Genomic DNA, 25,641 nt, shown 5'->3' with positions numbered 1-25,641 from the left:
GGGCCATTAAGTCCTTGGATTCTGTGTAGAGACCATCTGTGAGGCAGTGGCACAGAATGGCAGCTGTGCTGCTCTGGGCTGCTGGAAATAATCCCAAGGCTGGCCACACTCACATCATTCAAAGCTGCTGGTTTCATCAGGATCGGAATCAACAGCAGGAAAGTAAGGAGCTGTATTATTTTTGCCTACAATAACTTGTCTCAGTGGTCACTGATGCTTTGCAATGCCCTCACATCCTCATGGGTTCACAATTCTGCACAAATACCAAGATTCCACCTACATCCCCCATGCTTCACTAAACTCTCTGAGCTCCCACAGAAGTAAGCTAATAGTTTCAAACTGCTGTTATTCCGAGCTAGAGGAGATAGAATTACAGATCCCTGACAACAAGGCACAGTAAACTGTTGGGTAGCTTTTATTTTTGCCTTATTGACAGACCGTCTTCCTCGTGGCTGAGATCCTTGGGTTTGATTGCAAGCTGTTGACTTGCAAGCTTACAGCTGGCCTGGCCTGGGTAAAGTCATAAGGAAAGTTGTGTAGAAAGCTGCCAGATCATAACCTGACGCTGATATGGGTGACTAAAAAAGAAAACATGAAGAAATAGGTCCCTCAGAAGATCTTGTGAGTTACTGCAGCCAGGAATCAAAGCCAAATTCCTGTGATTTCTGTACAGGAACTTTATCAAGGAATTAAGTGTCACTGCATGAACTCTACACTTATCCTTGCTATCATGTGTTGGTTTTCATCATTTCTTCTTAATTGACATCAGCTGACAGTGGGACCAAACACATTCTGAACCTTCCTCTGAGCAGCGTACAGGCAAACCAAATAATCTTCAAACCTGTCCTGTGTGAACTAAAGAGAAGCCTAAAGAGGGTCTTAAAAAATCAGGGATTGAAAATTCCTAGCAATAGCAACAGGTGAGAAGTGGCACTGCTAGAAGTGTGAATACTGAAGCACAGAACTATGCAAAAATGTTTGGTTTGAATTTGAATGTGGCAATTAATCCATAACATCTTCTGGTTCACTAAGATTTCAATGAACTTTAGGAGAAAAGTATCTTAACTGTTTCCCTACAATCTTAACTTAGTAAAATTTTTCTCCAGTGGCTCCAATACTGGATCAAAATCACACAGTCTTGTCCCAGTCTTGGCTCTGACTTGCTGGGTATATTTGAGTGAGCCACTTCCTTGCCTTCTGCTGCTTTCCTGCTTCTTTGCATGTGTCTGGTTTGCCTTCCTAGGCAGAGTGTGGGCCAGGATGGTGACTTGCCCATTCTTGCAATCTCTACAGACTGAGTGCCAGGCATTAATTTATCTGAAAAACTAATTAGAAGGTGCATACCAACTGACTCTCTCAAAGGTAATACCAGTAACAAGCAGGCTGACAGCAGAAAAGAGAGGCACTAAAAAATTAGAGTACCCTCACTTTTAGTGCTTCCCTTTGCCATCCAGATTACCCTTTTCAAAACTCTTTTTTTCATTTTTGCTGTAGTTGCTGTTATTCATTTGCACAGAAGAAAGATGTGGGGTTGGGATTTGGTTTTGTCTCTCCAGCTGCCCATAGGTTTTTCCTAGCTGGGCTGATGTTGTTGCCAAAGTAGTAATTCTAAAACAAACCATCCTCTTCGCTCCTCCTGCCCAACATGTGTCAGTGTTTTCCAGTTCCAGAGAAAGTACATGAGTGTAGGTACAGCAAATCTTAAATATCTCCTTCAAGCTGCTCAGCTGTGTTAAAGAGAGGTGTTGGTTACGTGCCTGGGGTGTTAGTGTTAGTTTGTGTACTGTCTCCCAGTAAAGACAAGGAGGATGGACTGAATATACTAAACCTCACATTCTTAACGTAGATGCAGCAGTGTAAGTCCAGCACAAGTTTTGTGAATTTGTAAAATTTATAAAATTGCTGGCTCCCCACTTGGCAATGCCACACCTCCTCTCTGCTCCCCCTCCTTGCCTTCTGCACGTTGCCCTGGCTCTGGAGGGGTGAGCTCCTACAGCACCCTGGGGCTGTGGTGCTGCACCCTGGCTGTGCCCCCACAGGACACCCACACCTCACTGCCTGTCTCCTGGGGGCCAGGGGGCTGCATGCTGCCCTCTGACACTTTGTGACACACCCAAATCCTCTTCTCACCCCTAAAGAGGTCACCAATTAGTCATCTGAGAAACCCAGCATTAAAGCACGTGCTGGAATGGATCTGGATTTTACATGAGCATTTCCCAGCATGAACAACCCGTCACTCCCCTTAGCACTTTGCTCTAGTGATGGAAGAAAAATATGAATGATTCTGTTTTCTGCCTCCAGTCATTGATTCAGACACTCACATTTGTCACAGAAGAGCAAATGACAGCCAAAAAGAAAACCAAAACATCTGCAGTATGAAATCCAGTTCTACCCTATCGTGCTGACAGCAGCATCCTAAACTACAGTTGCTTCCCCTTTCTTCAGTAACCAACCTCAGTGCTTTTCCCCAGGTTACTTAAACTGGTGAGAGAGCAACTTAACTCATTGCTTCCCCTACCTCAGGTTCCTCCCAGCTCCCAGTCTCCTTGGGTGTTCAAAGGCCAGAGGGTACTGCAGTGCTCACTCCACAGGTTTAGCCACACCCTAGAGGTGTCTCAGAGGGACAGCTCTCACCTTTCCAAGCTTGCCTTGGAGCTAATGCAGGAAATAGGGCTGTTAATTCCTGCTGGTTGCAGAAGTGGCCTCGTGGGATCTGTGGGGGAGCTGCTGTCAAGCCACAACATCTATTTTCCCCTCAGCTCCTCAGCAGCTGTGGTGTGACGAGGTCTCCCAGCTAATACTGCTCTAGGCAGAGTTTGGGCCTCTCACTGTGGGGCTGGAGCTGGGAGGTCTCTGTTCAAGGAGCTTTGGTCAACCACTCTTCTGTCCAGATACATTCCACAATATCCTGCCTCTTCAGCCACCCTTCTTCACTTACCCTGGCCTAATGCAGCCAAGCTGCTTTCCAGGCACCTTTTACAAGGGTTTTCTCTCTTTTTAAAAAACAAAACAAAACAAAACAAAATACAAAAGAAACCACCCAAAACAAACAAAACCCAACAAAACAACAAGGAACCGAAACCAAACAAACAAAAAAACCAAAGCAAAATCAGAAATAGCTGAGGCTGATTTTCTTCTTGCAAATCACAGTCAACTCCACCTTTGCTTCAGATACCAGCACACACATGTACACACGTACCTGTGTTCACACACACCCAGCCACTCGCTCCCCTGCTCTTGAAGGGTGCAACCAGCCATAGAAATTACAGGGTGTTCTAACATCTTTATCTAAAAATACACCTTGTTTTAATAAGACCCAGGGTTTAGGAGCCAGGATGGATTTAATCAAGAGCCTAGGGTGCAACCTTCGGCAAACTTCACGTGAAATTATCACGTAGCACATTTCCATCAGCTATGTGGAAAAGTTCTCATTTGCCCTGTGACTGCTTCTGTTTCTTTGGTAAGTCACAAAGTAGTTCTTTTTTTTGTTCCCTGCAAGGCATCCAGATATGTCTCTTTGTTTACTGTGCCGTTGACACAAAGGAGTCCAGTGTAACAGGCCAAGTGGATGTATCTCTTCATTTTGAGTAAGACTCGCAGGATTAGCCTTCCAAAATGAAAGGGGTGCAATAAGCCAAATACCAGAGTCATTAGAGCAATGCGATGGATGGATTTGAGCAGTGCCTCTAAAATGCCAAACTGTTAAACTCCAGGATTTAACAGGCTTCAATTAGCTTGGCGATTTAAAAGTGAGTGAGCCAATACACTATGATATAGCATAGAGGAAGCCTCAGAAAATCAAGTATGAAATAAACTGTTCCTTAAAATGAAAAAGAACCCAAACAATTTACATCAGGGTTTCACGTCCTAGTTCGTTCTGCCAGTCTTCCCATTCAAACCTCTGTAAGGACACATAATACTGACTGATAGAAAGCAGTTGCTTTCTATCCACACTAACATTTGCAGGTCATGAGGTCAAGCACTTGCAAGTCAGAAAATGCCAGAACAAGGGCTGACCGTGACACTGGAATTCACCTGTCTCCTGTGTGGGCAGTGGTGCAGCCTGCAGTGCCACAGCAACACAACTGGGTTTTCCCCAGGACTCTCTCCTCCACTTAGTGCACAGGTGCATGCACTCCCTTCACGAGGAACTGCTTTGTCCTGCTTTCTCCTTGCTCACTGTGCACACCCCAGGCTTTATAAGTGTTTCAAACTCCGCTTTATTCATGAATTCTGAGCTTGACCTTGGCTTTTTTATAGTGATGATCTATGCAATGTGTGAGAGAATCACAGGAAAATCATTCCATAATGCCCCTTTGAGGAGAGGAGACATGATTCCTCCCACCTTAGAAATTCAGCAAGATCACTGATCCAAGGGGTTCAGTTTGACAACACTTAGGACACGAGCCCTCAAAACAATTTTAGTTTGTTGTCTGAAGCACTGATCTTTCTCACTTCTGCAGCTGGGATTGTTCCCCATTTCAGCAAGTCATATCCTGGGAACCTGAATCAAGCAACCAAATACAGAGAGTAGCTACTACTAACTTTAAAAAATTAGTTCTCCGTAGCAACACTCAAATACAACACTCAAAAAAGGGTCCCAGAGGACCCTTCTGCTCCCCCCAGGCAGCCCATGCTCAGACACAGCCCCTGGGGGAAAGCCTACCAACCCAAAGTCACTGGAAGGGAATGCCCCAGGGTGTGCCCTCCTGAGGCAGGGATTCCATAGGAACATGACTGTGAATTAAAGATCACACACTCACTTAGGTGGGAGCCACACTCAGGATCCATTGGCAGTTGTCAGGAAAAAATAAATAACTACAAACCCAAACCGGGAGATTTCAAATGCCATATTTGGACACAACTCTGATACCAATTGCAAATTCCTGTTCAAGAGCACTCAGGAGATTAGGAGACAAACAGTCACGAAGGTCAGGGCAGCATCTCTTTCCGTAGCCTTTCTAAGCCTCTTCTGAACTATCTCGTCTGAAATTACTGAGGCAGAAATTTTGTGTCAGAGAACAGGAAAAGTCTTGACACCAAATCAAATGCATAACGATCCCTCCTATAATTGCAGATAAAAATTCTCTCTCCCTGCTCTGGGTTGTATGTATAGTCCTCGCTTACATCTGTGGCCCAGTTTCTCACCCTTATATCCACTCTGAATAGTGCTACAGTTCACGTGTAAGTGGAATTCTTGAAACAGTTTAGGTCCATTATTGACAACTACATTTGAAATTCAATGCATTCTGTCCTTCAAATAAGGGGAAAAAATCACTTCTGAACGTTGGGAATGCCCAAAGTTTGGGCTTTATAACATTTTAAAGGGGTCAGAGAAAACTGCATTATCCTAGACATTATTTTGCTGCCTTACCTTCAAAGATGCACTTCTACCTTTTTTATTTCACAAGGTTTCTTTTGTTACTAAAATCCAAGAGTTGAGTAAGAAGATAGTTATAATGCTTATCATTTCCTTCACCCTTCAGTGCACTCGCTGAAGAAAGAAGATAAATGAAGCATTGACAGGGTATTGCACCCCCACAGGGCCTACCCTTGTAAGAGATAATGCTGGGAATTAAAAGCAGTCAACAGTGGTCTTTCTGCTTTGACTGAGCTCCCAAAAAAGAAACTTTCAGAGGGAGAAATATTTCTGCACAGATTGCAAGCCTCACATTCAGTGCCACCTGAAAACCAAAGCGAGCAAGACACGTAACACCGAAATGAAGTAGCTCTTTAAAAAAGAAAGTATCTTGCAATGCTTTTTGGGCAGTAGTTAGTGAGTTATGGAAAGAAAAGCCACTAGAATAAGAAGGGTTTTTCTTGTATTGTTCATGCATTCTAGCACCCATTTAATAAGATATTACCAGGAAAAACAACATAGCATCTTTCTGGAAAGGCTAATCATCTGCTCCTGCTGCCCATGCCACAGAATTGCTGCTGATCCGGGTTCCATTATGTCATCCCCGCAATACCCCTGCCCCTGCACTCACAGGCCTCACATCTCCTGCTCCTCCACTCACGTTGCCTTCTCTGCTCCTTCTGACCACAGGAAACAGTTCTCATTTATGACTTTCTGAGAATTAGCAGTTGCTAAAACCTCTTCGGTATTTATGATAAGTGTTGGTATCTATAGGATTCGATTGACTCACTCAGCAGCCCTTTGCTCTCTCGTGGTAATTGCCTTCCGCCCACACTCTCTACCTTCCCAGATTTGAGCTCGTTTCTCTTTCTCTCTCTCTGTCCCTCCCTGTGACTCACCCTCACTGCCTGGAAGTCCTGAGCACACATTGGCAGCTCCAGAGATTGTGTTACCTCTCCCCAAACTGCTGCCAAACCCCTTCCCTGTGTCAGAAAACATCTTTGCTCTGCTCCCCCCTCACCTGTACCTTCATAGCCCAAAACAAAGGCTGAGAAGCTGTTTTGCCTCAGGAACAGCAGTGGGTTGGTTTAAGTCTCCCCTGTACCAGGGAGGGTCAGGTTGGATCTCAGGGAAAGGTTCTTCCCCAGAGGGTGGTTGGGCACTGCCCAGGCTCCCCAGGGCAGTGGGCACAGCCCCAAGGCTGCCAGAGCTCCAGGAGGGTTTGGACAACGCTCTCAGGAACAGGGTGGGACTGTTGGGGTTGTCTGTGCAGGGGCAGGGGTTGGACTCGATGATCCCTGTGGTCCCTTCCAGCTCGGGATTTGATTCCCTATCCCACTTTCAAGGAACTGTTGCTATCTGCCAATGTTGTTACCCTTCTTAGTCCAGCAGCCTGAAGAAGGATGTCACTACTGCAGCACTTCCACACTATTTCAATTTATGAAGGGCTTTTATAGCTCCAGGTCAGCCACCCAAAAATCCATGCAGCACAGAGACCGACATTCCTGCATTTTCCCTGATACTGCTTGGGTTCCTTGTGTGTGATGGGATCACAGGCACAGAGCAGAGTTTGGTCCTCTGCCTCTTTGGCATCCCAATTGCTCTCTTCTAACTCTTGCATCCCAGCACTCAGGCAGCCAGGCTAGGTCTAAATGATTTTGCTGGGAATTAAACAAAGATTTTTCACAGAATCATAGAATACCCTGATAGACTTCTTCCCTGGCCCCTGTTTCCTGTGCTGTTCAGTGCTGCCAGATGTGCCTGAGGGAAGCAACCATGTGCCCCGGGTTCCCTGTACCATCCAGGAAAGAGCCAGCCACCTCCCAGGATGATTCAGGACGGAGGTGGATTGAACCTCCCATGGACCTGCCCGTGTCTCCATTAACTACAGGAGGCACCCAGGGAGACCAGACTCCTCACTTGGGAACCTCTCCTCATTGCCTACATTTGGTTGCATTAATCCACCTCTGCGTGTTGCTGCAGATAAACATTCAGATGGATTGCAACACGTCGCTGCCTTTCACGTCTTTGTGTCTCTCTTTGTTCACCTCTAATCGTGGGGCAATTGCGGTTTCCGCAGAGCGAACTTTTCAAAGGAAGAATCCGACACACAAATATGTATTCCAGTTGACTTGGAAAACAGCTCTGGATTTTTAACACTGAGGCCAATTTTCTGCCACTGCACAGCGAGTCATCTCTGAGGAGCCACTCTGGTATGCCCTGGCTTTAGCAGGAGCTGCCAAACCCAAGCAGCAATATCTGCTGTGCTCCAGGGCCACGCGGGAACCGCTCCCCGTGCCTTATCAGCCTCTCCTGGGCTGGATCCAAAGCTGAGTGAAAGCAGCAGGAGCCTTTCCACTAGATTAATTGCACTGGGAGCCAGTACTCATAGCAAAAAGAGTACTTTACATGTTCATGAGGACATGACAGACAGGTGGGGTTTGGATGTTCCATGGAAAAGGGGTCTGAGCTATGACCAGACTGAGGTGCCAGTTCTCCACAGATCAGGGTCCCTATGGCTCCACAGTCTCTGGTGTCCATGCCTTTCAATGCTGGTGGATTGCACTAATCTTCCTTTCCTAGGCTGGGGATGACTTGTCATACATGGTGTTTCACAAGTGAAGATAAGAGCCTTTTCCAACCCTAAGCTCCTCTCTATCTGCTCCATGCAGCATTCTGCATTTGAATAACAGAGCTGTCAAGTAATCTCAGACTTGCACTCCCATTTATGGCTAAGCTTTTCATTTTTATGCAATTAGCAGAAGTGGTAGCATTTATTTACATTCAAGGGAGACTATTCCCTCTTCCTCCCTCCCACTGCAACCTCTACACACTCCCCTTCCATCAGCTGTGTCTCAAACTAGGAGGGAACTGGAGTAATCTGACTCACACCATTAAAGCAAATGATTGTATCAAACAAAGGTGACCTGAGCCAAAGTCCATTTAAGTCTACAAGTCTCTGGGGATTCCAGAGATACTACTGTTCTCACTGGCAATAAGTATAACAGGAAACCAGGGTTGGTACCTGCACTCATGACTGTTATCCCAGTGTCCCTGTCCTGTGCAGGGCCTCGCCTGTGCACAGCTTTTCCCCTTGCCTTCCCTGCTGGACCAGGGCATGGGTGGTGGTTGATGAGCCCCAGAGGTGCTGGTGACTGACACTGCTAGAAGATAGTTTGTGTGGGCAGCTGCAGAGCCCAGCTTAAAATAAATACATAGCAGATGTTAGAATGGCAGTGAACGGGACAGGGCAATGCTGGGGTTGGAGTGGCCATCCCTGGAGCAGAGCTGGAGGAGACCACGAGTACTGGGTCACACCACACCTCTGTGTACAGGGTGGTGAGGTGGCTGGGGGCACCTCTGTGAGAAGAGGCAGGAGAAAGGGAACCAGGCTGTATGCACAGCCAGGGAATGTGTCTGTCTTTAGCTGGATGTACAGGTAAAAGCACACACGAGAGCAAAGGAATGCTCTTATTACCTTCAGTAACATTTTGTCAGTGCTAAGGATGGCATCAGAGGCAGATAATGAAATCCATCCAGCACCCAAATTTTCCAAAGAAAATGTCCAGCACAGAACAGTCTGACTTCCTAAAGAGCTCATATGTCCTTTGGACATTACGTGACATTACACATTCACATGTTCCCTGTTTTGCCCCTCTCAACTTTGATGGTGTCAGGCAGATTCCCCAGAGAGGTCTGAGCTCCTGCGTTAAAGGCAGCTCTGAAAAAACAACACAAACTCTCCAAGCAAAAGTCTCAAAGCAAAGGGACAAACTAAACATCCCTGGTCAGGAAAAAAATGTAACTGAAAACAGTCTGGTGAAGCAACTGCCCACCCAGGGGAGCAGGCTGTGACCAAAGCACACACGTCACCAGCGGCTGCTGGTGGCACTCAGCCCTTCAGTACTCACCCCATGGAGCACACAGGCTTTGGACATGCTCAAAAGTGTGTGTGGAAGGTTTTAAACATGAGTATGCTCCCACTGAGTTCAAACTAGAGCCAGTGGGATACTCCCAGACTCAAGCATTTTGGTGAAATTAGGCCACAAAACGCCAGGCAGCCTCCTGCTGAGCCAAGCTAGGCTGGAACCCAGCACAGGAGAGTGCTGTGCTCAGCACAGACACTGGTGTCCCTCAGCCTGGGGGGATATCAGCTGGTGAGCTGCAGAAATCCTCCTGCCTTACTGATCCTGCACCTCTCCTGCTCTCAGCACATTAGCCCAGGCTTGCTGGAGCCACTTCTGAAGCCCCAAAGCCAAGCAGCAGTTAGGAAACCACTAGCACATACGTAAACATATTTCCCCAGAAGCGGCATCTCCTACGTCAGGCAGGGCAGCCAGCCTTGGGTGACTGACAGGCTTCATGCATAGTGTCTCCCAAGTCATTTATGCTGTGCCCCTGAGGAGCTAGGAATTGTCTTCTGTGCATTTCTAGGCCTTATAGGATCACACTGACTCTGGGGCAATCCACACTTTCATGTAGGTAGTGGCCTGAGGTTGCCTAAGAAGTGCCCCTGGCCCAACACATTCTCATTTGCCCCATGGTCTGTAGCTTAGGAGAATTGGAAAAATACAATTGCATTTTTTCCTGCTTGCAAATAACTCCACTAGGTAACAAAATATCCCGTCCAGCTCTGGGACAAAAGTGGGAGGACGTGCTCACAGGTTCCTTTAGGTTGGAAAAGACCTCCCAGGTCATCAAGTCCCCCCTTTGCCCGATCCCCACCTTGTCCCCCAGCCCAGAGCACTGAGTGACATGTCCAGTCCTTCCTTGGACACCTCCAGGGGTGGAGACTCCACCACCTCCCTGGACAGCCCCTTCCAATGCCCCTTCTATGAAGAAATTCTTCCTGATGTCCATCCTGAACCTCCCTTGGCACAGCTTGAGGACCTCTTGTCCTGTCAAACTGATGTTGAACTTTGGTTTCCATATCTACATCAAGTTCCAAGTCATCAGGGCAGTGCCAACCAAAAGGATTTTGCACAACTGGGCACTTTCACACCTCCACAGTGCCAGTGCTGTATTACAGACAAGACCCTGAGCTGTCAGGATTAAAGACATTTGGCTTCAGAGGGAGGTGGGTGTGACCAGCAGTAAAAATAATGTTATATAACTCTCAGGTATTTCCAGGATAAACCCTTTTTCTGTACAGGGCATCCCAGGAGAAAAGTGAAGGCAGGTACCTCTGAGCATCATTCCAGCTGCAATCCATCCCAGCACACAGGAGCACCCACAGGGTCTCCTTTTGCCACGTGTGGGGCTCCAGGAAAGCCATCCCTGGAATACATGATGACAGAGGCAACAAGGCTTTGCTGCCAGCAGCTCACACACACCCAGCAGCACTGTACCCACGGGCTGGCAGGCTCTCCCACAGACAGAACCGGGGCCAGCTGCACCAACATGTCCCCGCTTGCTGCCGGAGCCGCAGCCCCGCTCCCATCCCGCGGCTCCGGAACGAGCTCCTCAGCCCTTCCACACACAGACCCCTGTGAGCTCGCTGCTCCCCTCAGCCTGCCAGGAGCCTGGAGCCTCAGCTCCCAGAAATGTGAGCTGTGCCACAGATCTGCTTTTCCTGAAATCTCTGGAATGGCAGTCAGTGTGCCTGCTCATTTCACTCCTGACAGTGTGACCAGGAGCTCTTAGGAGATTTGCTTATGGGTCACTTTGGGATGAAATAGCATCTGAAAAGGATGCAGCAGGGAGAAGGTTCCTCAGAGCCATTGCTGATATGGGACTTATGGAAGGAATTCAAGTTCTGCACCTTTGCATAACAGTCCTACTCCGCCTCCTGTCTAGAAGATATCCTAAGGGCTCAAGCCACCAAAACCCCTTCCTATGGAAGCTGCCCAAGCTCCAGAACTTTCAGATCCTTGTGTCCAAATCTCTACTTCTCCTCTGACCTCCTTTTGCATTAAGGAAGCACAGGGAAAGGATTCATGCTGCAACACAAAATGCCATGCTTTTTATATCAGAACATATAAATGCACAAAAGAAGGTTTTAAACAGCGCAAGAGGTCATGCCCACCAGATGTCTTGCGTGGCTTCAAAGATATAATTTCACTGCAATATTACCGTGGCACGTTTTGCTGGTGCAGGTAAAGGCCAGATGAGCAGAGCTCCATTTCTTTTCTCCCTCATAAAACTCAAACTTGTTTCCAAAGTCACAGCTTTAATGAGACTGGAGATTTTGAAGTGTTCAAGTTAGTCCTTGAAGCTAGTCCAGCCCCAGAGGTGGTGCAACACAGACATGACAGCACTAACGAGGATGCATTAGGATCTTAAAGAAAGAGGGGTACACAAGAGGTGAGTATCACTCAGGGTTACACAAGTGTCATTCTGACATTTCTTTCCCCCATTACCCCACAGGACCTTTAGCAGCACAGCCCAGCACTTTCCTGTCTGGCCAAAGGTGCCAGCATACCGACGGATGTTTTTTGAGAATTCCCTGCTCCTCAGTAGTTAAATTTTTGTCCTTTGCAATTTCCAGATTTCTGACAGAACTGCTAGTGACAGTTGTAATAATATTCTGCAAAATGTTGTGGTGGTGATTCTTTGAATGCCTTTGTGGTTTGCTGTCCAGAGTTATAATAACCTATGTTTGCCCAGATATGTGTTCTCAGCTTGGAAGCACTGGAGCCAGCATTTACTCTCCTGCCTGGGCGACTGCACATGTGTGCCTGCATGTGCTGCTGAACATGTGAGCTAGCTCCAGGTGTTTGCCAAGTGCTTCCTGGTCCCTGGGAGGTACAATTTGGGATTCGCATCTCAGGGAAGGCGTGGGACTTATAGTTTATTCCAAATAGTAGAATCCACCAATGGGAATCATAGCTGGTTTCTGAGCCTCCTCTCAGTTTCATGTGTTTATCTATCAGTTCTTTCCTTCCTTAATCATTTTATCTTGGAAAAAATACTGGAGGGAATAGAGGAGAGGGAGAAAAAGTTTGTATGACAAGAGAGTGAAACTGGCACAGCTACACCGAGATTAGTTTGATAAGAGAGCTCACGTCAGATGCCAGCCTTGCTCTGTTCATCTCCAGGAGCTTATCTGAGGTCCTGAGAAAGATGAGATACAGTAGCCAGTTTATGTTAACCTTTGCTTGGTCTCAGGTCTACACATACAGGTCCTTAGTGAAAACTGCTGAGTGAAACACTGAGAAATCAGGCTTGGATACATTGAAATCATATATCTGTGTATGAGGCACCAATCCCGACCCAAACTGTGCAACTTTGGAAAGACAACTCTAAGCAAAGCTCAAAAGAAGATCCCCAAACCACTCATAAAGTACGTTCTCTGAAGTCTTTCTGTACCTTATAAAACCTTTATACGTCTTTGTGTCCACGAAGAAAACAAGAGGAGAGATGTGAGATATGCGTGGTACTGGGCTTACTTTTATATAAAGAAAGATATACCCCAAAAATACTTTACAAATAATAAACTAGACCCTGGTAGTGCATGGATGCTATAAAAGCCACGGTTTCTATTCTGTGCCAAGCAAAGGCTCCTATATATATTTTTAAAACTGGATCTCAGTCAGCTGAAATATTGAAAAGAGTTAGTTCTAAAGATGGCAAGAAAAGAGCTGAATTTAATTTGGGAAGAAAATCCCGCATGGTTTGGCTGCACACAAACAATGCTATACCCCCTGAAAGCTTGGCTTTTGAAATGAATTCATGCTCTAGAGGAAGGAAAAGCTGAGCATACCCTCAGCAGTGACTGTCTGAGCTCAGCCTCACACACAGCATTACACAGCACTGGCTGTCACCGATGAATTGCAATATTATGGATTGCCATTGCACACTGGTTGTGGACTCTCGGGCCAAACAGCACTTTTACCCCATACTCACGAATTAAATCCTGTAAAGACAGCCTTTAATCCCTGTCCCTTTGGACCATTAGTATTACACTATTTCTGAATCTCTAAACTTTGCGCCCACGTAAGTCTTTCTGTTTTGGGGATGGTGGCATGTTGGGATCCTAAATAGCAAAATTTCCCTTAGGACAATTCAAGAGCCTCATCAGAGACCTCAAAATCCTGCAACTGTAGAGCTAAGCACAATTTATGTGGAGCAGCCATGCAGAAAATCTTCTTCCAAAGCCAGATTCTCAGTACTGATGTAAACTGCGCTTTGTCTCTTGCCTCCTTTACATTCCCTCTCCCGCACCCCCTCAAAGAGGGGATCACCCTCTGCTGAAACCAGCCAGCTCTGGGCTGTGCTCTGTGCTTTGTGGTGCCTCTCCCCAGCCAGGGATGGGCAGTCACACCCTGCCTGGGCACACACTGGGTCCACAGCGTGTGGCTGTGTCTGGGCACAGCACGGTGTCCTGGGTAGCTCTGCTTCTGATCGCGCTTACTGACACTGCACTCGCCTCCTGGCTCCAGAGGATGCTGCTCTCCAGGCTCTGACCTCGTGCTGAGCGCCAAAGAAGCTGCTCTCAGATCATTAAGCTTCTGACCAAGTGATAGCTTGGACCAACAGGACAGGTTGAACTGCGATGCAGGTCAATGCTGAACCTCCCGAGAGCTGCCTCCGTCTGTGGAACCATCCTAAAGCCTGTTTCATTCTCCAGCTCCCTCTTTTCCAGGCTTCCATGACTTCTCACCTTCTTCCTTGCAGTTGTCAGGACCCTTCCCCTCCTCACCTTCCCAATGGGCTTTTCCACTCCCCTCTTCTCTCCATTCCCTTCTCCCTGGGGAACACACGGGCCCTTCCCTGGTTGTCCTTGCCTTGCCACTCATCGCTCCTCATCACCTCCCTCCTGAAAACTCCTGGGACCTGAAGCTTGGTCTTCACACACAGCCAAAGGCTGAAAGGAAAAACCTGACTGACTTACATAAACTCACGTGTCTCAGACTTAGATTTCTCTGACACTGTACATTTTCAGCTCACTTTTTATGGGCTTTTGGAAGTGAAAAAGTAAAATTGAGAGCTGTCACCCAAATTTAGAGCTTGGTTTAGGAAAGTTAAGCATGAGTTGGAATTCCTTTGTACCCAGGGAACACACAAGGATGCTGGGCATTTTGTATGTCCTGTGTTTTCTACATGTGGGATGTGATCTGTTTAAATATATGCATGTAACTACAAGCCTGTATGCTTCCAGTTCTCCATGTGTTCTCTTGAATTTAAGCCTCAGCTGCTATTGAAAGGGAAGTTTCTACTCTGGAAAGAGAAACTATTCATAAAGGGATCCAAATAAGCAGAAAAACTCAAGAGAGCTTTGTAGAGACACACTTTTAAAAAAAAAAAAGAACCAAAACACTATTTCTGTGCACATCTATATGACTACATATAATCTTTTAAACACAATTTCTTCCCTACTTTATTTTCTTCTAGCTCTTTTGACAGAAACTATTCACAGCAGAAGGATACATTGAATAAAATATTTTTTCTTATTTTAAACAAAATAAAAGGTAATCTGAAATATATATTTCACAGTCCAAGACCAATAAACTACTGTGAGATATCTACTGGTAAGATGCCTCTGACACGTCTGTGTGAGAGAAAGCAGATTCTACCCCAGACTTGCAGTACCATCAGTCAATGCCATCATTTTTGCCTCCATCTGTTGCTCTGAATATCCATATCTGAGATGGATTAGCTGAGAATTTTCTATCATTATAACAGTCACTCCTTCAGTGTCCCAGCATGTGTCACTCCCTCGTGCAGTGGGGAAGGAGGAGGCAGGTGACTCCCTGTTCTGAGGAACTAATGCAATCGAAGTAGAACCTTTGTGCTAAATGCAAATCACTCCCAGGAAAGACAAATCCAGTCACCTCTGAGGAATTGTTTCAGCTCAGGAGAGAGCTGGTGGCAATATTGCATGGCTACACATCACCTGGGAAAGGCCAGAAAGGTGTTCCTTCAGCAGGCTGACAGTGTGCTGCTCACCCTCGGTATCCTCCAGTTCCCTGCCCTGCTGGGCTGTGGGATTTTAGGAAAAGGATTTAGTCTCTGCCTCCCGCAGTTCTGCAGCAGCTGAGAAATGTCACCTCCCAGCACCTCGGGGTGCTGCTGGGCATGCACAGAAGTTTGTGGTGGGTTCCACAGACACCACTGACAACACGAACAGCTGCTGGAATAGCTGCCAGCAAAGGTGGCTGATGCCACAGATCGGACACAGATCACCGGGTATTGCCAAAAGCACAAGAGCAAAGGAGAATATGATCTTCAATTTTAATGGCAGTTTCCCTCCTGAGGGACTATGGGATAAATTTGAAGGTGTAAGATCAATTTTAGGACTAAATATGGAGCCCTCTGGGGTGCCAGAGTGTGTAACCACTATCTCTGAGAGCTCATTTTGGACCACACCACATGGGTCTGCCACCTGCCATCTTCCAAAATCCTTCCCAGCCGCTGAGCCCTCTACAATAAAGTAATGAAAATTATGCACCTTGAAGTACCAATGTGCACATTAAAAATCAGCTGATCAAAGTAGAATCTAGGACAAAAAATAATGTTTCCCTTCTTAAAAAAAAATTATTCCGGGAAACCGTATGGCTCAGGGGGTTGGTATTGGGATACAGAGCCTTTCATCGCTGGTCCAAACATGACCCAAGTCAGTAGTGACCAAAAAAATGGTTACCATTTGGCAGATGCTTTGTGGCCTAGAGTATTTGAAATGAGCTGATGGTCTTAATCCAGTTCCCAGTGGACGACTATCCACATCACAGAAACCACCACCACAATTGGCACCCTCTTTGGCAGCCCTGGCAGGTTGGCCAAGGATTAAATAAGTACAGAGACTGAGCCACCCGCTTCTGCCTAGCTAGAGGTTGCCCCTCTAGGTCATGGATGAGACACAGGGATGGGGTGGAGTGGGGAAGCTCACACACCCTCTGCCTGTGCTCTGCTGGTTTTGTGGGTAAGGAGAGGAATTCATTTTCCAGGGCTGTGATTCAGGCACCCTTCGTAAGCAGCATATTCGTGTACATGCATTTAATGTAAGAAGGAGACAGAAACTGAGAGAATTTCAGGATTTATTCTCAAAAAAATAAGATGCCAGATTAATTTCTGGGAATTCATCAAAGTCAGGGTAATTGTGCCTGGGCTGCACTTAACAAAGTGCACACAAGCAACCTGTAGAGCAGCTCTACTTCAAGAAACATTCCTTTTGCTGTGCTATGTTATCAGTCATCACTTTAATTATCTCACAAGATGTCTTAGAGTGAACCTAATCTGTGCCAGCTATTGTCAGAAAGCTAAAGCTGATTTCTAGTTAGGTATACAATGGCAACTACCACGTAAGCAAAGATCTGATACACATCAAAAACTCCTATTTGGGCAATATGAAGAAAAGCAGGGCTTTTGTCAGTGCTGAAAGGGGTTTTCATTTTTAGAGAGGTAGAATACATCGTTCCTTCTTTCTAATAAACAGCACTCCCCTAACAAAATATTGTGAGCTAAACCCTGCAGTTATTCAGGCAATGTTAGGGTGGAGCCAAAGTTTAAAGTGGAACTTTGGGCAGCACCTGGGCTGGCTGTGAGAAGGGCAAATGGCACAAGCTTTGCACGTGCTTGCTTGTGTGAAGGCACAGAGGGATCTTGCCCTGCTTGCAGATCCGGCAGGCAACGCTGGAAGAATTTTCCTGCACACAGGCAGGAAAGGCTTCCCCAAAGTCACAGTAAGATTTTGGCAGAACCTCAAGCCCCTTCTGAGCTGTTTCATTTCATGCCTCTTACAGCAGTGCAGCAAACATGGCAAGCAATGAGAGCTGTGCCCAAGGAAAGTCATGGGGAACAAACTCTGCAACTCACTGGAGGCCCCCCTTTCCTATTCACCTCCATGACAGCCAGGGCACCTCAGTGTCTGCTGGACCTTGTTGCACCAAGTCTTTCATAAGAAGGGGTGAATATCTGACTGGCATTTTTCACTATTAGACTGATTTAACACCACCTTCCACACTGACAGCAAGGCTGCAGTGCAAGGCAGCCTGGGACAGTAAGGCATCTTCAACCTATGGAAAGGAACTGTCATGTGATCTCTCCTGCAGCATAGCCCTCTATGTGTGAGTTTTTAAAGCACTTCTTGCAAAATAGAAATCCCAGGAAGCAAAAGTGGCAACCTGCTAAAAGGTTCCTCATCTGTGATACCCAAAATGGAGCACCTCATCTAAGGGAGCGATTTCATTATTTACACCTGAGTTAATGCTCAGATCAGTGGCTTTGCAGCAAGGGAAGGCCCAGATTTGGCAATAAGCAGAGATCAAGGTGCTGAGAAGTAGGATCTCTTCCCTGTTGGCTGGAGGAACACCACTCAGCCGAGGCCACTGCCTGACCCTGGACATCCACATGCTCCTGCCATGCCAACACATGTTAGATGTGAAGAGCACCTTAATAGAAGTACTTGACCCAAACTGAACAAATTTCCTAATTGCAGTAAGGCAACACTTGAGGGTGTGGTTACCACAGAAATCACACCCATGGACAGATCAGGAGCACCTGGCTGCACCTCATGCCTCCTAATGTCCCAGGGGCACAATTATCTCATCAGGTGCCAGCTGCCAAGTCCTGTTGCTGGGGAATTGGCTTCACAGGCTGTGCAGCTGGGGTGGGGACAGCAGAGGAGCACGGAGGGCCAGGCACACATGCTCCTCTCGGGTGCATTCCTTCAAAGTGAGTATTTACACCGGGAGGGTGCCCAGATTCTGCTCAGAAGCATGTCTGTGTCTGGGGGTTCCAAAGCAAGGAGCAAGCTGGTATTGCTGAGCCCTGTCCAGCACCCCACACCCTCTGCACAGCTTGCATTCTGTGTTACTGCTTCATGCACATCCCTGAACTTGCTGCTCTCCAGCCACTCAGTGCAGCCTGCAAGAGTCCCAAACAGATGGACGAGCCTGGAATATTGCTTGACTGGCAATTTTCAGAATGTTTTGCCCTTTTTCTCCAAAAAGAGGATAAGGCCAAAGTGAGACAGAGGCTTTACATCTTGCAAAGTGCTCTGCCCATGAGAACAGCAGACTGACATCCCAGTGCCCGGCACACATTGGGCTGAGGTTGTGCCATGCATGTCGCCTCAGCAGGCAGGTCCTTCTCTCCCCTGTTCTCCTTCTTCCCCAGGTCAGGGGTGAAGCCTGACCTCCACACAGCAATTAATGGATCAGGGCCCAGCAAGACAAGCCAGACCAAACCTCTGCCTCTGCCAGGGCAGTTGAGTTCTCTGGAACAAGGAAGATCATAAAACACCAGACAAAGCTCTGTGCCTAGAGGTAAGTTACTCTTGGTTGAAAGGATCTGTCTGGGGGACAAACTTTCAGAGATTAGCCTAATCCAGAGTCTGATGACCTTTAGGTCACAGTGCAAGAACTTCCTCTTTGATACATCTTTTACACCATAACCAGAGTGACATTAACAACAATAACCTGACCCCATCCCTCCCCTCAGAAGCACCTATGCTGGGCAGAGCTCCCCAGAGACAGAGAAAGCAGAGGAACAAAAGACTCCAGGAAGCCTACTAGGGATGTGCCAATCTAATTATTATGGGCAGTGCTCAGATACTGTGATAAGAGGTGCCAATAAAAAAAAACAAACAACAAAAACAACCAAAAACTGTAAAGCTGGTTGATGTACCCTTTAGGCCATGGGAGTGGAGAAAAAGGAATTTACTGTGAATCAGATGACACCATATTTATTTGCACTCCCACCCTCAGCCTTCTTGATAGCGTCCAAGTCCGCTGGGTTTGACGCTATCCTGACGAATTTAGCAGTAGTCCAGAGCAGCAGGGAAGAGATTTAAGCCCCATCCTTTGCTCCTTGCTCACTGTGCTGTACAGCAGTGCTCTTCTCCATCCAGCAAAATCCTCCTCTTCCTTAAGGCTCAGCACAACAGGTCTGATTCAGGAATGTTCCCCTTCCTCTTCATTCCCCTTGAATTTCTCACCCTGAGTCATCCGACTACAATGTAACTTTAATGTGGAAAGTTTTGTGGGTACGTTTTGTTTTCTTTTAACTTCTGAAAAGAAAAGGTACAACCAGAGGGGGGAAAAAAAGTGTCTCATGGTTGAGAGGACTCTTTTAACCAAAGAGTCACATGGCTCCCTGGCGAGCAGCCAGAGGAGTCATGAGAGATGTGGCTGTTCCCTTAACCATGTCCTGCCTGCCGGCAGCCCCTGGCACCCCGGGCCGGCTCTGGTGCCAAGCCTGGCTCCCACGGGAAGGCTCCTGCGGCAGGAGAGGGCTCTGTCGGAAGTGACCTCGGGACGTGGGTCAGCAGCAGTTTCCCCCGAGCTGTCCCCGAGGCCACGCCGGACGTGGTGCTGAAGCAGGGGATGGCGAAGCCACGTCTCAGGTGCGACACAATCACACCATCTGTGCTGCCTGTGGTCACAAAGAGTCCCTGAAAGTGATGATGTGGCACTTACACCACGTTTTCTCTTTCCAAAGTGCTGTGGCAGCTTTTGCTCTCCTGCCCCTCCCCTCCCTTCAAGCCTTGCCAGCGCTGTTATTGCCCCATTAAAGCTGTGGGAAACCGAGGCAGGCAGCACTCATGATGCTGCTGTTCAGCATCTTGGGCACTGGGCCAGTCTCAGACCTTTCCTGTGTTCACCACAGAGCAAAACCCACCATGAAATAGTGCAATCTTTAGAGGGGCTGGCACTGGCCAGGGTCCAGATCAACTAGAGATGTGCTTGGGCTTTTTGAGATGCTTTCCTGCCTTGCTGCCAGGGATGTCGGGACTGGTGCTGGTCCTGCATGTCCACACAGCTCTGCTGGGCACAGGGCACCACACAGCAGCTGCTGCATTCCACCCAGCACTGAGGGAAACGATCCTTGCCCAATTCACTTCTATACTGGTAGGATTAATTCACTTATGATCCTTGCATGAAAGAAACTATTATTAAATGGTAGTCACATTTCATAATTATGTCTCACTTCAGCCAGATTAGGAGGGTGGATATGATATCCAGTCCCAGTACTGCAGCACTTGAGAATTTTAAATTAAATACATCTCCCTGTGTTTTCCAGGCCCTGCTTGAAGGCAGACAGATCTTTCTGGCTCATGCTCAGTTCCAGCTTTGAAAGCTGGGTTGCCCTGCAATGCCTTGCATGTAACAGCAAATGCTGCGGGGCTTTTGAAGTGCTTCTCCCCTTAAAAAAATAAATAATGTTTTGGCTTTATGTCTGCTCTTGCTGGTTCCACAGGCCATGATTCTTTCAATGGCCATAGAACCGATTTTGGGTTGTGTCTGACATGGCCTCCTGTTAATATTGCTTTTGCTGTGTGTTCTTGAGAACTATGGTCACACTCCCTATAAATTGCATAAAATGGCAGCCTGTGCCAAGGCTGTATTCAAATGGATACTGGAAGAACGAGGCTTGTGCTGACTTTCTGTTTGATTCTCCTCCTGCTTGCGCCAGAGTCACTCTGTTGGCTGTGGCAGAGCCGCTCCTGCTTTATCAGTTTGCTGAGCTGTGGATGTGACCCCAGGGGAGAGAAGCCTCAGGCCCTCAGTACTGAAAAGACAAGGTATAAGAGCTTCCCAAAGTGCTGCACAGATCTGAGCAGTGGCCATCCAGGAGGAAATGATTCTGAATGCCTTTGTTGTGCACTCCAAGTCCGTGCCAGTGGAAGGATGCAACTCATCAGCGCTGCCCTCGCACCACCCATCTGCCAGGAGAGCCCACCGAGTCCCACCAGCTGGGAAAGTGCTGCCACTGATGAGCAACAGGGAGTCTCTGCTTCAAATAAAGCATTTGGGACACACAGGGACCAGCGGACTTTGTGCCACTACACAGAGGAAAATTCTTCTGCCGCGTGTCAAACACCTGAGCCTGGATTTGCCCTCACTTGCACACTTGCTATACTGCTGGATGTCCTGCTTTTCACTTTTCAGGAACTTGGGGGGAAATCTGACCTTGGACAAAGAGCTGGAACAAGACTATGTCACCATGATGATTAAGTGGGATTTTTGCATAAATATGAATTTTATCCTTTGTTGAGGGAAATCTGATCCACAAGCACAGGCTGGAAAGAAAATAAATGTTCAGAACTGTGACTGCAGCACGGGTATAAACTGTTTGCACTATTAAAATCATTTCCAGAGAAAAAATACAGTAACTCTCTGATTTAGCCTGTCTTGAAATTTTCTAAAGATATGATTTGCTGTAAAATAATTAATAGGTGATAATCATCCTGCTGTCATATCCTAGTAGTATAAAGATGTTTTTATGATGAGAGCAACTATTTGGCCTCATCTACCTTAACTTCAGAAAAGCTGCCTGTACTCCCTTAGAACTGAACAAGGCAGTTAACTTTCAGCTCCATTGTACTATCCAGAAAAGTGACTTTTAGAAAGAAAGAAAGGAGACAACTTTTTTGTAAAAGGTTCCATTATCATGCATGTTATCATGCATATTAGCATGTTATCTAATGATTTTTCCTAACATCATTTAGGCAGTAACAGGAGGAAAAAATTATAGAAATGTGTTGCATATGGACAGAAAAACCTACTGAGAAGATATTTAATCTCTGTATCTATAATTTCTTCACATTTTCTCTAGCTGAAGTATTTGCAATGTTCCTCGGGCATGTGTTGTAGCAAAAGCAAATACATAGGAGTTGTCCTGGCAAGAAGTGGAGAGCACGTCCTGTGTAGCTCTCACAATGGAGAGAAAAGATATCCTTTTACCTCTGGAGAAGGATTGAAGAGAGAGTAAAAGAGAAAGAAAGGGTGCTAATAACCCTTAAAAGACTGAAAGACATTGCCCAGGAACCTGCCTTCCCTGGAGTCTCTTCCAGAGCATGCCTATGCCTATGCTCCTGGACTTCCTCAGCCTCCCACATCATTCTGGACTTGTAAGCCTGGAGCTTTCAGCAATGAGTTTGTTCAGCTCATGGACAGGGTATTCATATGTGCATGGCACCATCCCAGAACACAGGAGTCATGGAGGTTCTCATGGAGAGAGGCCTGGCTGGTTCTCATACAACTCTTACATCGAGCACTTGTGTTACACTGTCAGTTCTGTGCCTGGGGCAGGTTGGGGTGATGCTCTACAGGAGGGCAGTGCAGCATCAAGGAGGAAAGAGCAAATACAACGAGGAGAACCAAGCAGACAGGTGAACCTGGAGTTGCAAAGGGCCATCTGGCAGGTAGTTAGCAGCTGGAGATGCTTTGCCAGCAGGCATGAAAGGCACTGGTAAGAGTCCACTGAGGGTAAAACAATGTACAGAGGTTCTGGGCTGAAGAAACTGGGCTTGCAACAACAACCAGTTCTGTAACACATGGTGTCAGCACCTCTCCAGAGCTCCTTTGATCTATAGCTGGTCCCAGCTTTCTGTTGCTTGTGGTTACTTGGGAGGACTAGAGGGTTAAAGAGGCTCTCTGACAGCATTTCAGCCCAAATTACACAGTCCCTGCACTGAGGACACACGTTCTACCTGCAGCAGGACACAGTGCCAGGTACACACAGGGCACTGCACCACTGCATGAGGGGTGCCTGTCAGTATAACTATGCAATTGCAATCACTTTGTTTAGCATTTTAACACCTCCTTTGAAATGTTGTCTTCTGAGGGATTAGCCTTGTTGGGCGTTTAATATGCAAACATAACTGCATTTAATCTTACCTGCTCATCTAAATATTTCATGTTGCTTTATACCCACTATTATGTTGGTAATGCAACATATGTAATAATTCCACGCTGTCATCCTACAAATTCTGGATGCTGCCACCTTTCCTTATCATTACTTAAGTCATTGTTTTTTTCAATTTCAAGGTGTGCTAAACATCTAACTCCCAGAACTAATTGCCACAAAGGATTGAGAGAATTGCCTTCATCCAAATGCATTTGGATTCAAGGATGTTCAGAACTCGAGTGCTTGGTGGAGACCTTGGCATGGAGGAGAGTAGCCAGCCACAGATTTACCAGAGCTCTGTGGTTTTAGACACAGAATTTTATTCTGGGTCTCTCAGTGAAATGATGGACTTTCTCTTCTAGAGCTACCAAGAAATCATGTCACACTCTCCCATCTTTCTTAGCTCCTTCAGTACAGGGAAATAGCCTGTACCAGACAGGCATGCCAAGCTCACAGTGCTTATGGCAGCCCAGAGTCAAAATCCCCTTTACCTTTCTCATTTCTGCTCATTTCTCATTTTAGCTAATGCTAAAGCTAGCTTTAGGTGATCCAGAAGATAGTTGATACCCTCTGGAGATTCACCTGTTCTGTCTATAAGCCAACACATCTCTGGGGGATGGTGAAGTGGAATTCCAAATCCCCTTATAGAGGACTATTATTACAGTACCATGTAAAAGGACAATCTGAGGATCTCAGCTCTCTTCAGGCATAAGACACTGCACAAATAGAGGCTAAGGGAGCAAGCTTGCCCTGAAGTCTCAGTTATAACATGAACAAGGTGCAAAAGCAGGGAAATGATGGATTTACACCACAGCCCAGTAACTGAGCCAGAGACAATCCTGTTCCCATAACAGCCTTAATCACAGAGGTTGATCCTGCCCTGATCTGACCAGGATGGGAAGAGGGGGCATCCCGACTGTCCCAGCTGGCAGGGAGGCATTGCTGGCATCACTGGTGAGGCTGTGCCCCCTGTCCCCTCCAGGCTGTGCCCCCCAGGGCACACGGGCTGCCCTCTGCCTGCGCTGCTCCCTCCCTCCCTGCACACATTGAGAGACAAACTCCAGGGACTCTGTCCAGCAGTCCTTCAGGGAATCTTTAGGGCAATCTTTAGGCATGAGCAGTTTCCTGCAGGCATAGGAAAAATATACATTCCTTCTAACCCACCTCCCACAAGCGTGGAGAAGCCATGTTGTAAAGGGTATGGGAGCACCAGCAGAACAGATGCAAGATGTGCAGAGGATTTTTATCCCCCTACATTTCCTAACCAGGCAGTAATATCTACTCACCAATATAAATTATTTGTTGTATTATAGTGTTAGAAGAGGAATCCGCTTTGAAGATTTGTGCTGCTATTCCTACATACACACGCTCTCTTAGGAGTTATTCCCAATCACTTTATAGCAAATAACTGAATTAGCTGTCTATGTACCAGCAGATAATCCCCCAAATAAGCCTCTTAAGAACCGATTGTCATGTTGCTGGTGAATGCATCCAGCCCCAAAGAACATGAACAGCGAGAGGGGTACACAAATGGAAAATGGACAAGCACCATTGCATTTAGAAGCAGCCAAATATGTGTGTGTGTGCAGACACATGCACACTTCAACGTGCATTGCAAGAAATGGTGTCACTATTACTTATAATCCTCGGGTTTAGGCATTTATACTAACTGCATTGATATTATTAAATGGTAGATCTGTACTTTAAATATTTAATTGGATTACCAAAATATGTCCAGTGCATTAAAAGGCATCAATCATCCCACTACCAGCTGTTCGAGCCACAGTGAGTTTCCTTTTTCCCAAAGTCAGGCACTAATTGCTTCTGGTTGTAAAAATGTTTACAGTGCCCCAGCGGGCCAGAGGTTAGCAGGCAAGCACCCCGAAGAAGATGACTTTATCAGATAGTACATTTACAATATAGAAACCGATTTTATAAAGGAGATGGTTCTTTAAAATAATTTTGGATGTAGTCTACCGTAACTTAACTTTCTTCACAGCTATTGCACACAAAGCACTGAGGCCCCGATGCCTTCTTCATTTCAGCATTGCTTTTTCCATTCTTATAATCCCATTTCATCACGATGGGATTTTTGCTCTACAGGTTTTTGTGGTAGAATAACCGGGCGCGACTGAGCACGGACACCCCGCACTCCATTTGCTCGCCCGCTGCATCTCAGAGTAGTTACGTCTTTATCCCCGAAGGAGCGGCGATGCAGAAGCCGAGGAGTCACTCCCATAGCCAAACGATGATAGAGATCTCGGGGGAAAATTAACATAACCATTGACAGTCCCTGAGAGCTCACTAAACAGCAGCTTGGGAGGCATCCTCCCCTCCGGAGGGCGAGGGTAGCAGGAACAGACACCGGCAGATAATGCTCGAACAGGCTCTACTACGCTTTAATCTTCAAAAGCTACCATTAGTAAGCCAGAGAAGTATATTTACCCACCAGATAAACACCACAAATGCTCTCCACTGAGCACTGAAATAACTCCTCTGCCCTTTCGCTTCCCAAGGGGAGCGAGGTGCAACATCGCAGCCCGCGCGGCTCTGCCGCCGCTGCCCCGCTCCGGGGGCCGTGGGGGACACAACGAGCGGGGCCGGGGATGACACGGCGGGGGAACGGGCCCGGGGATGACACGGCGGGGGAACGGGGCCGGGGATGACACGGCGGGGGAACGGGGCCGGGGATGACACGGCGGGGGAACGGG

General features: G+C 46.9%; 1 protein-coding gene and 1 long non-coding RNA gene across 2 annotated transcripts in view; one reads left to right on the top strand and one right to left on the bottom strand.

Annotated features, from left to right (window-relative positions):
• Positions 1 to 25,641, bottom strand: part of WNT7B (Wnt family member 7B) — a 78,370-nt gene that overhangs the window by 49,921 nt on the left and 2,808 nt on the right. The window lies entirely within an intron of this gene.
• LOC113955388 lies at positions 10,297 to 22,676 on the top strand. Its single transcript, XR_003530518.1, has 3 exons — positions 10,297 to 10,436; positions 18,416 to 18,564; positions 20,716 to 22,676. It is a non-coding gene; the product is annotated as an uncharacterized LOC113955388 (long non-coding RNA).

This window comes from Corapipo altera, unplaced genomic scaffold, assembly GCF_003945725.1.
Source record: "Corapipo altera isolate COAL_440 unplaced genomic scaffold, ASM394572v1 239, whole genome shotgun sequence".
NCBI classification, from domain to species: domain Eukaryota; kingdom Metazoa; phylum Chordata; class Aves; order Passeriformes; family Pipridae; genus Corapipo; species Corapipo altera.
This window is presented reverse-complemented; position numbering and strand designations above follow the sequence as displayed.